Raw genomic sequence first — 9,282 nt, 5'->3', positions numbered from 1 at the left:
AATCCCAGGAGTGGGTCTCTATGGACAGGTGTCCTCATCAATAGCCAAACCACCCGGAGAGAGTGTGGGAAGTACCTTAGGTCAGGTGTCCCTGAATAAGGGGTCCCAAGTCTAGAGGCAGAGAGTCTTCTGGCCTAGCGCTAGGAATTTCAGACAGAGGCCGAAGCCGGGAGTTATGTGAGTTGGAAGACCAGGTAGGAGGAATCATAGGGTCACTCAGAGATTGATGACTGGTGTGGACTGGGAAGTCAGCAATAGATAGGAGAAATTCCCAGTGTCTAGCGTCCTCCTTGGCTGGCTCAGGAGAGTCCATGGGGAGGGCACCAGAGCAGGTCAGCCCTGCAACCCTGAGCAGGATTTGGAGGTAAGCCCAGGACAAGCTGCTGCTGCCTACCACTTTTTGTGTTGCAAGCTTGGGGTAGTTGGGGACCAGAGCGCTACCCTGTGAGACTCTCCTGAGTTTCAGCACCAAATGTTAGGTCAGCCAAAGGAGGGATGCAAAAGGCCTGATAAGTTTTATAAGAAGCTTATGCATCTGCAAAACAGACAGGCTGAGACCCTAGTGGCATCAGCAGAGAGTGGCACGGAGGGGTATCTGATATAGGGGTTGCTGCAGGCATTTGCTGGCATGAGTTGGGTGCACCTGGTCATGCTCAGATTAGCATATCTTGGTTTGTTGCTTTTGATCACAGACTGTCTCCCTTTCCCAACCCTCAAGTCCCTCCCAATGGCCTTGTCCCAAGGATATTTCCCAGAACCTTCCCAGGGTGGAGGGAGTTGCTTAAGGGGAAGGGGAGGTTGGGTGAGGGAGATGCTTAATGAAGTAGCTGCCCTAGTGGGAGGTTAGGTGAGGGGAATTTCAGTTTAAAGGGACCTTAAATTTAAAGTAGCCCTGGACCAAACATAACAATTACTTCTTTACTTCTCCAATGCTTAAAAAAATGATAATAGCTACCATTTTTTTTTTTTTGTATTTTTCTGAAGCTGGAAACGGGGAGAGACAGTCAGACAGACTCCCGCATGCGCCCGACCGGGATCCACCCAGCACGCCCACCAGGGGCGACGCTCTGCCCACCAGGGGGCGATGCTCTGCCCCTCCAGGGCGTCGCTCTGCTGCGACCAGAGCCACTCCAGCGCCTGGGGCAGAGGCCAAGGAGCCATCCCCAGCACCCGGGCCATCTTTGCTCCAATGGAGCCTTGGATGCAGGAGGGGAAGAGAGAGACAGAGAAGAAGGAGGGGGGGGGTGGAGAAGCAAATGGGCGCTTCTCCTGTGTGCCCTGGCCGGGAATCGAACCCGGGTCCCCTGCATGCCAGGCCGATGCTCTACCGCTGAGCCAACCGGCCAGGGCCAATAGCTACCATTTTTGAGTACTATGCCCTATACTTTATTCTAAGTACTTTATATAACCATCTAATTTAATACATCTCTATGAGGTGAATATTGTCACCTTCATTCCACAGAAGTTGAAACTAAGGCTCAGAGAGGTTAAATAATTTATGCAAAGTACGTTGTAAAGCTAAGGTTTGTAGCAAATTTAAGCAAATCTCGTGCTGCTAATCCCTGAGCTATATATACTCTGCATAGAGTAGTGGCTCAGTAAGGGATAGATGATCATTGAAACTTGATGGCCTGTGTAGAGGTTATTGAAAGACAGTGGATAATTCCAAATTGTGAACAATGAAAAAACAATTTCTATTTGTTTTTTGGAATGTAGTCCAGAGACACACTTAGTGACACATACTTGTTTATACTCAGACATTCCCTCATTCACCTTCACTGTGCTCCACCCTGTTGCCAGGAGCTTGGGAAGGAGGAGAGGCTGGGAATATTAGAGTCATAAAGCAACTCATTGAAAATCATGTGTATATGCATACTACATGGACATATGTGCTTGCATTTGACTGGAAATATGCACCAAAGAAGAGTGGGGAATGCTTATCTCAGTAAGTCTATAAACACAAGCATTTTGTTAGACTTTTGGGGTGTGTGTGTGTGTGTGTGTGTGTGCATGTCTGTCTGTGTGTACATAACTCCTGGAGGAGTTAAACCAGCTATAGGGAACTGGCTGCCTTCCACCCCTGGCCCTGGTTGATGTGTTTGTACCAAACCCTGATATTTATTTTTCATCACCTCTCAAGGGAACCTCAATGAGTTTTCTTTCTGGAAAGTTTATGGCTAAGATGCTGGGTTGCTTTGGGGCCCCTATAAATCTGCTATAATCAGCGAAGGTTTGCAGAGAGAGAGAGAAACAGCAGCTGCAAGGCAAACCCCTCCTGTTTTTTACTTTCTAGCCTGATACACAGTTGCCCTTGTATGGACACCACCCCTGTAACTACCTCTACTCTCCTAGACCCCCTTGATGGAAGGTGCTAAGAGAATTCATCATATTTACTTATTTGCTTTAGCCATTCTAGAAAGAGGAAAATGAAAGATTATACTAATTAAGAAATCTGGAGTTGAGATTGTGAGAAACTGGTCATCTATGAAACTAATTTCCTAAAAAACAGAATGAACTTTCACAGAAGTAAAGGTGGTGTGAGGAATTGAATGTCTTGTTTACTTCTTTAGAAAACTAAGGAAAGGTTGTCTGACATGCTCCAGGAAGCAGGATGTGAGGTGATCTGAACATTATTAGGAGGCAAACATAGCACAGGAACTCTACATCCTGTGCTGATAGTTGGAAGATTTTCCCTTTCTTTTTTTTCCTCCCTCCCTCCCTTCCTTCCTTCCTTCCTTCCTTCCTTCCTTCCTTCCTTCCTTCCTTCCTTCCTTCCTTCCTTCCTTCCTTCCTTCCTTCCCTTCATCCCTCCTTACCTCCCTCCCTCCCTCCTTTCCTCCTTTCCTCCCTTCCTTCCTTCCTTCCTTTTTTAGAGAGAGAGAGAGAGAGAAAGAAAGAGAGAGTGACAAGGTCAGACAGATGAGAAGCATCAACTCATAGTTATAGCACTTCAGTTGTTCACTGATTGCTTTCTTATACATACCTTGACTGGGGGGCTACAGTTAAGCCAGCACCTTGGGCTCAAGCCAGTGAACTTTTGGTTCAAGCCAGTGACCATGGGGTCATGTCTATGATCCCACGCTCAAGCTGGCGACTCTGCACTCAAACCTGATGAGCCCCTGCTGGAATCTGCAGCCTCGTGGTTTCGAACCTGGGTCCTCAGCATCCCAGGCCAATGCTCTATCCAGCGCATCACCAGCTGGTCAGGCAGGAGATTTTTTTTTTATGAGGGATTTTTATGACAAACTTTACATTTAATATTTAACAGCATCTCTTGTTCAGGGAGAGAGGAAATAAAAATATTTATTGACATACATATTTGTGTTGGAAAATGAAGAAAATTAACTATGGAGAAGATAGCAGGAGAGGTTTCTTTCTTTCTCTAGGTATGTAAATTACTTAATTAACATATGCTTTGCTGTGCTTTGTGCTCTTCTCAATAATGAGATTAAGAAATTGACCTGATCAGGTGTTGGAGCAGTGATCAGCCTGGGATGCTGAGGACCCAGATTCAAAACCCTGAGGTCACCGGCTTGAGTGTGGTTCTTCCAGTTTGAGTATGGGGTCACCAGTTTGAGTGTGGTTCTTCCAGTTTGAGTATGGGGTCACCCACTTGAGTATAGGATCATAGACATAATCCCAAGGTTGCTGGCTTGAGTCCAAGGTCGCTGGCTTGAGCAAGGGGCCACTGACTCTGCTGGAGCCTCCCATCAAGGCACATATGAGAAAGCAATCTGTGAACAACTAAGGTACTGCAACTATGAGTTGATGCTTCCCATCTTTCTTTCTTCCTGTCTGTCTGTATGTCCATTTGTTTCTCTCTCCTGCTTGCTAAAAAAAGAGAAAAAATTTCTTTATTTTTAATAAAAAACTCAGTGGGGGGAGAAAGGAGATGAGAGACATATAGATGGAGGCATTTTGGATACCCTGTCTCATTTGAACCTATGTTCCTTAAATAAGACCAAGAGAAGTGGAGACAAATAGAACCTCAGCTGGGATCAAGGTCCTGGTTCCTGTCTTCCCTATTCAAATCCTCCAGCTTCTGCAGTTTAATCTTAAATTTCACTGGTCCTTGTATTTCACTCTCTAATGATGACTAGAGGTTTAATATCAAAGTCAAGAAATCTTCCCAGTATGCTATGTCTTCTTTGGAATTCCCTCCTCCCAATTTCTGACTACTGAACTACACAAACATCATGATCCAGATTAAATGCTACTCCTGCCTGAGCCTTCCTGGAGAGCTCAAGCCAGAAGTAATTTTTTCCTTTAAACTCTTATACTCCTTCGACTGTGTCAGTCTCATTATATGCTGTCTTACTGGACACTGTCTTCAGCTGAAGTTATCAGGTATCTTCCTTTTCTCCCTTACTCAACTGTAAGCTTCTGGAGTGGAGAGACTATACCTATATATTTTTGTATTCTCTCCACCATGCTTAACACAGAGTTAAAAAATTGTTAAATAACTTTATTAAGTGGTGTACAATTATAGGGAAAGAGGTCAATGGTAGAGATGTAGCTAGCTATAAGGGCATTATGTATATTGATTAAGAATATGATTGCTGCCTGACCTGTGGTGGTGCAATGTATAAAACATCAACCTAAAACACTGAGTTTGCTGGTTCAAAACCCTGGGTTTGTCTGGTGAAGTCACATACAGGAAGTGACTACTATGAGTTGATGCTTCCCACTCCTCCTCCCTCATTCTCTTTCCTCTTTCTCTGTTTCTCTCCTCTTTCTAAAAATAAATAAATAAAAAATCTAAAAAAAATATGATTGCTAATAAAAGTCTAACCATGATACTTTCAGGTATAGACCATATTAGAAAATTTTTATCTTGCAAGTAGATTTAATGATTTACTCAACATTTATTCTTTTCCCCTTTCAAATATAGAGCTTTTTTTGTTTTTGCTAGTGGGAAATAAACAATAAGCAAGAAAACAAATGCTCAAATATTACAGATTGTGATAAAAACCTGAAGAAAATAAACAGGTTCTCATGATAAAGAATAACAGGGAGCTTTCTTTAGATAGGGAGGTTAGAAAGACCTTTCTGGTCACTGTAATATATCTATATCCTATGATAATTATGGGTTAATTCAATTTATAACCTAAATAACAACAATAATAAAATCAATAACAGAATAAGAATAACAGCTTTCCCACCAGGGGGCATTTTTGTCAACCCAACCTTAGGCTTAGTTCTTTCCTTGGTTCAACCTCCCAGCCTCTCTACTGCCTTGGGAAGGGAGGAAGTCAGGGCCCTCCTCTTCCCTCAGGATGGACCCTGCCCCCTCTTTTCTAGCCTAGGAGTCAGCTACAAAACAGGTGTTAAGAGCTTTGATCTTGCTAGAGACTTGGAAACAGATCAAGGTAGAGGCCTCTGAAATAATGCCTCTGGCTGTGAGAAGCTGGAGAAGAGATGGAGACAGAGGTAGACCAAGAGGAGGCAAATTGCTGTCGCAGAGACTCTGTTTTACCTCCCACCTCAGTCTCAGTGGGTTCTGAGCTCTACATTTTTGGAGGAAGTTGGTCAGGACCTTTGAGCTTTTGCAGAGGAGGAAGATGTCCCCTAGGTGACTTTAGACATCCTTTTGGTCATTCCTGGATCCCTGCTCCAAGACTGAAAACAACCCAGGCTGTGAGGAACATGCAGTCTTCCAGGGTCCCAACAGCTTCAGATAGTTCTTTCATTATCAGGTTTCCCTTTGACCACTTTCTTGCCCTCCTCTTCCTGGTCCAAGGTGGTAACATTAGTTTCTGTCTCTTGTAGAGAACTGGTCACATTTAAAAAGAATTGGGGAGAAGACAAGATGGCGCTGGAGTAGGCGGACATACCAACATCCACCTCTCAGATCTAAAGTGGATTACAAACTAATTTTAAGAACTATCATCTGGAAAACCCAACTTTGGACTAAACTAAGAGGACTCTTCAACCAAGGAACACTGAAGAAGCCACACCAAGACTGGTAGAAAAAGCAGAAATGCAGAGAGGGCTGCCCAGCTCCGTGGAGTGAATGGCAGCAGGGAGAGACTTGCGTGGTGGGAAGTGAGTTTAGCTGAATCCCAGGAACAAGGCCCCAGCCTGCAACCCCAGAGCCTAGAAGAGGTGTATGGACAGTATTTAGCTGGAAACAAGACAGGATACTGTTTGTGAGAAAGAGACTGATTTCTCAAACCAAGGATTCTTCTTCTTTTTTTTTTTTTTTTTTACAGAGGCAGAGATAGACAGGGACAGACAGACAGGAACAGAGAGAGATGAGAAGCATCAATCATCAGTTTCTTGTTGCGTGTTGCGACTTCTTAGTTGTTCATTGATTGCTTTCTCACATGTGCCTTGACCATGGGCCTTCAGCAGACCAAGTAACCCCCTGCTGGAGCCAGCAACCTTGGGTCCAAGCTGGTGAGCTCTTTGCTCAAGCCAGATGAGCCCGCGCTCAAGCTGGCGACCTCAGGGTCTCGAACCTGGGTCCTTCCGCATCCCAGTCCGACGCTCTATCCACTGCGCCAACACCTGGTCAGGCGACCAAGGATTCTTCTTAAAGGGACTGCGCAGAACCCCCCTCTCACAACCACTTACCCAGGGCTCCGGGGGATGGGGAGAGAGGAGAGTACCAGAGTAGCAGGAAGAGAGTGTAATCTAGGAGGCACAGGGAGAAACATTTTGGGAGACAGCCACCCTAACCCCTGGAATGAGTCACTCTCCAAATCTGAAGTGAATATTTCCCCTGGAAACAGCAATACCAGCAAAGGGAAGCAGGACGACAGCCAAACAAGCTCTCCCTCACTCAGAGCAGAGTCACTTAGAAGGAGGGAGCCTACAGTAATGAGTGTTAGGGTCTGAGCTGCAGTGCCTGCACCCCACATGGCTGAGGGTTTGCCGGAGGGTGGGTGGCGGCGGGATGCGGAAGCGCGGTTCTGTCGCAAGGGCGGGAGCCAGCTGGCCACCACTGAGGCCCAGGTGTGAGCTCAGTCTTGCCTGGCTGGGGAGGAGGGGGTGTGCAAAAGCAGTCAAGCCTAGCTGCGGGCAGCCTGTGGGAGAAGGGCGGGAACCCCGGAAGTGGTGGAGACCAGCCCTTGAGCAAGGGTGGAGCACAGCCTTGCCCTGCCCACAAAACCGAGGTTTGTGGCTTGACTTGGAAGCCAGCTCCTCTCACGGGGGTGGAGCCAAAAACCCAGAATAGGCAGAGTCCTGCTACTGACCATGGGCACGCAGTCCTGCCTGGTCTGTGGAGCTAAGGCTTGCAGCCATCCCACAAGCGCTCCTCCTGCAAGGGCAGGGTGAAAGCCTGGAAACAGGCAGAGACCCACAGCTGAGCAAAGGTGCTTGCCACTTTCCACAGGGCCGAGCATAACGCCACCCACGGGGGCGGGGCAAAGGCCAAGGCCACCAAGGCTTGTACACTGAGCACGTGATCACAGCCACTCCCATGAAGGAGAGGTGGAAACCACAGCAACAGCCCCAGTGGGCAGGCACTGGCAACGCCCATACCCAAACTCCCTAGGCAGCAACAGCAGAGAGGGTGGTGGGCCTGCAGACAGGCCATACCTAGGGAACAGGGGCCACACCCAGTGGACTCCAGTGGCCAAAACCTTCCTATACACAGAGAAAATGAAAGGCAGAGAAATGCAACACAAATGAATCAAGAAAAACCCCCAGAAAAGGATCTGAATGAATCAGATATAATCCAATTACCAGATGCAGAGTTTAAAATAACGATTGTTAGGATGCTCAAAGATATTAGAACAACAATAGATGGTCATTACGAACACCTAAATAAAGAGATAGCAAATATAAAAAAGGACATTGGCCTGACCTGTGGTGGCGCAGTGGATAAAGCATCGACCTGGAAATGCTGAGGTCGCCGGTTCGAAACCCCGGGCTTGCCTGGTCAAGGCACATATGGGAGTTGATGCTTCCAGCTCCTCCCCCCTTCTCTTTCTCTGTTTCTCTCTCCTCTCTCTCTCCTCTCTAAAAATGAAAAAAAAAAGGACATTGAAATAATAAAAAAGAATCACTCAGAAATGATAAATACAATATCAGAAATGAGGAACACAATGGAGGAATTAAAAGAGGATAGATGAGGCTGAGAATCGAATCATCGAGTTAGAGGACACGATAAATAAAGGCACGGAAGCAGAGCAGAAAAAAGAAAAGAGACTCAAAAAGTCTGAGGAAACTCTAAGAGAGCTCTGTGACAACATGAAGAGAAATAACATCCACATCATACGGGTTTCTGAAGAAGAAGAGAAAGAACAAGGGATAGAGACTTTGTTCAAGCATATCATAACTGAAAACTTCCCTCAATTAAGGCAGGAAAACATCTCACATGTTCAAGAAGCACAGAGAACTGAATTAAAGAGAAACCCAAAGAAATCAACATCAAGACACATCATAATTAAAATACCAAAGCTAAGTGATAAAGAGAAAATATTAAAAGCTGCTAGAGATAAAAAGACTATCACCTACAAAGGAACCCCCATAAGGATGACTTCTGACTTCTCAACAGAAACACTTGAGGCCAGAAGGGAATGGCAAGAAATATTCAAAGTAATGCAGAACAAGAGCCAACAACCAAGACTACTTTGTCCAGCAAGGCTATCGTTTGAAATTGAAGGAGAAATAAAAAGCTTTCCAGACAAAAATAAACTCAAGGAATTTACTACAACAAAACCAATGCTGCAAGAAATGCTAAGGGGCCTGTTGTAAATAGATCAAAGGAGAAAAAGAATATAGCAAAAGAGGAATACAGTTTTAAAGAATAAAATGGCAGTAAACAACTACATATCAATAATAACCTTAAATGTAAATGGATTAAATGATCCAATCAAAAGATATGGGGTAGCTGTGTGGATAAGAAAACAGGACCTATACATATGCTGTCTACAAGAGATACACCTTAAAACAAAAGATGCACATAGACTGAAGAGAAAAGGATGGAAAAAAATATTTCATGCAAATGGAAATGAAAAAAAAGCTGGGGTAGCAATACTTATATCAGACAAAATGGACTTTAAAACAAAGACTATAGTTAGAGATAAAGAAGATCCCTACATAATGATAAAGGGAGCAATCCGACAGGAAGATATAACTGTTATAAATATCTACACACCTAATATAGGAGCACCTATATATATAAAGCAGACTTTGATGGATTTAAAGGGCAAGATCAACAGCAATACTATAAAAGTAGGGGATTTCAATACCCCACTAACATCACTAGATAGATCCTCAAAAAAGAAAATTAACAAAGAAAAAGTAGACTTAAAGGACATACTAGATCAA

This window comes from Saccopteryx bilineata, chromosome 2 (assembly GCF_036850765.1).
Source record: "Saccopteryx bilineata isolate mSacBil1 chromosome 2, mSacBil1_pri_phased_curated, whole genome shotgun sequence".
NCBI classification, from domain to species: Eukaryota; Metazoa; Chordata; class Mammalia; order Chiroptera; family Emballonuridae; genus Saccopteryx; species Saccopteryx bilineata.
The sequence above is the reverse complement of the archived record's forward strand: the minus strand, read 5'-3'. Positions refer to the sequence as shown.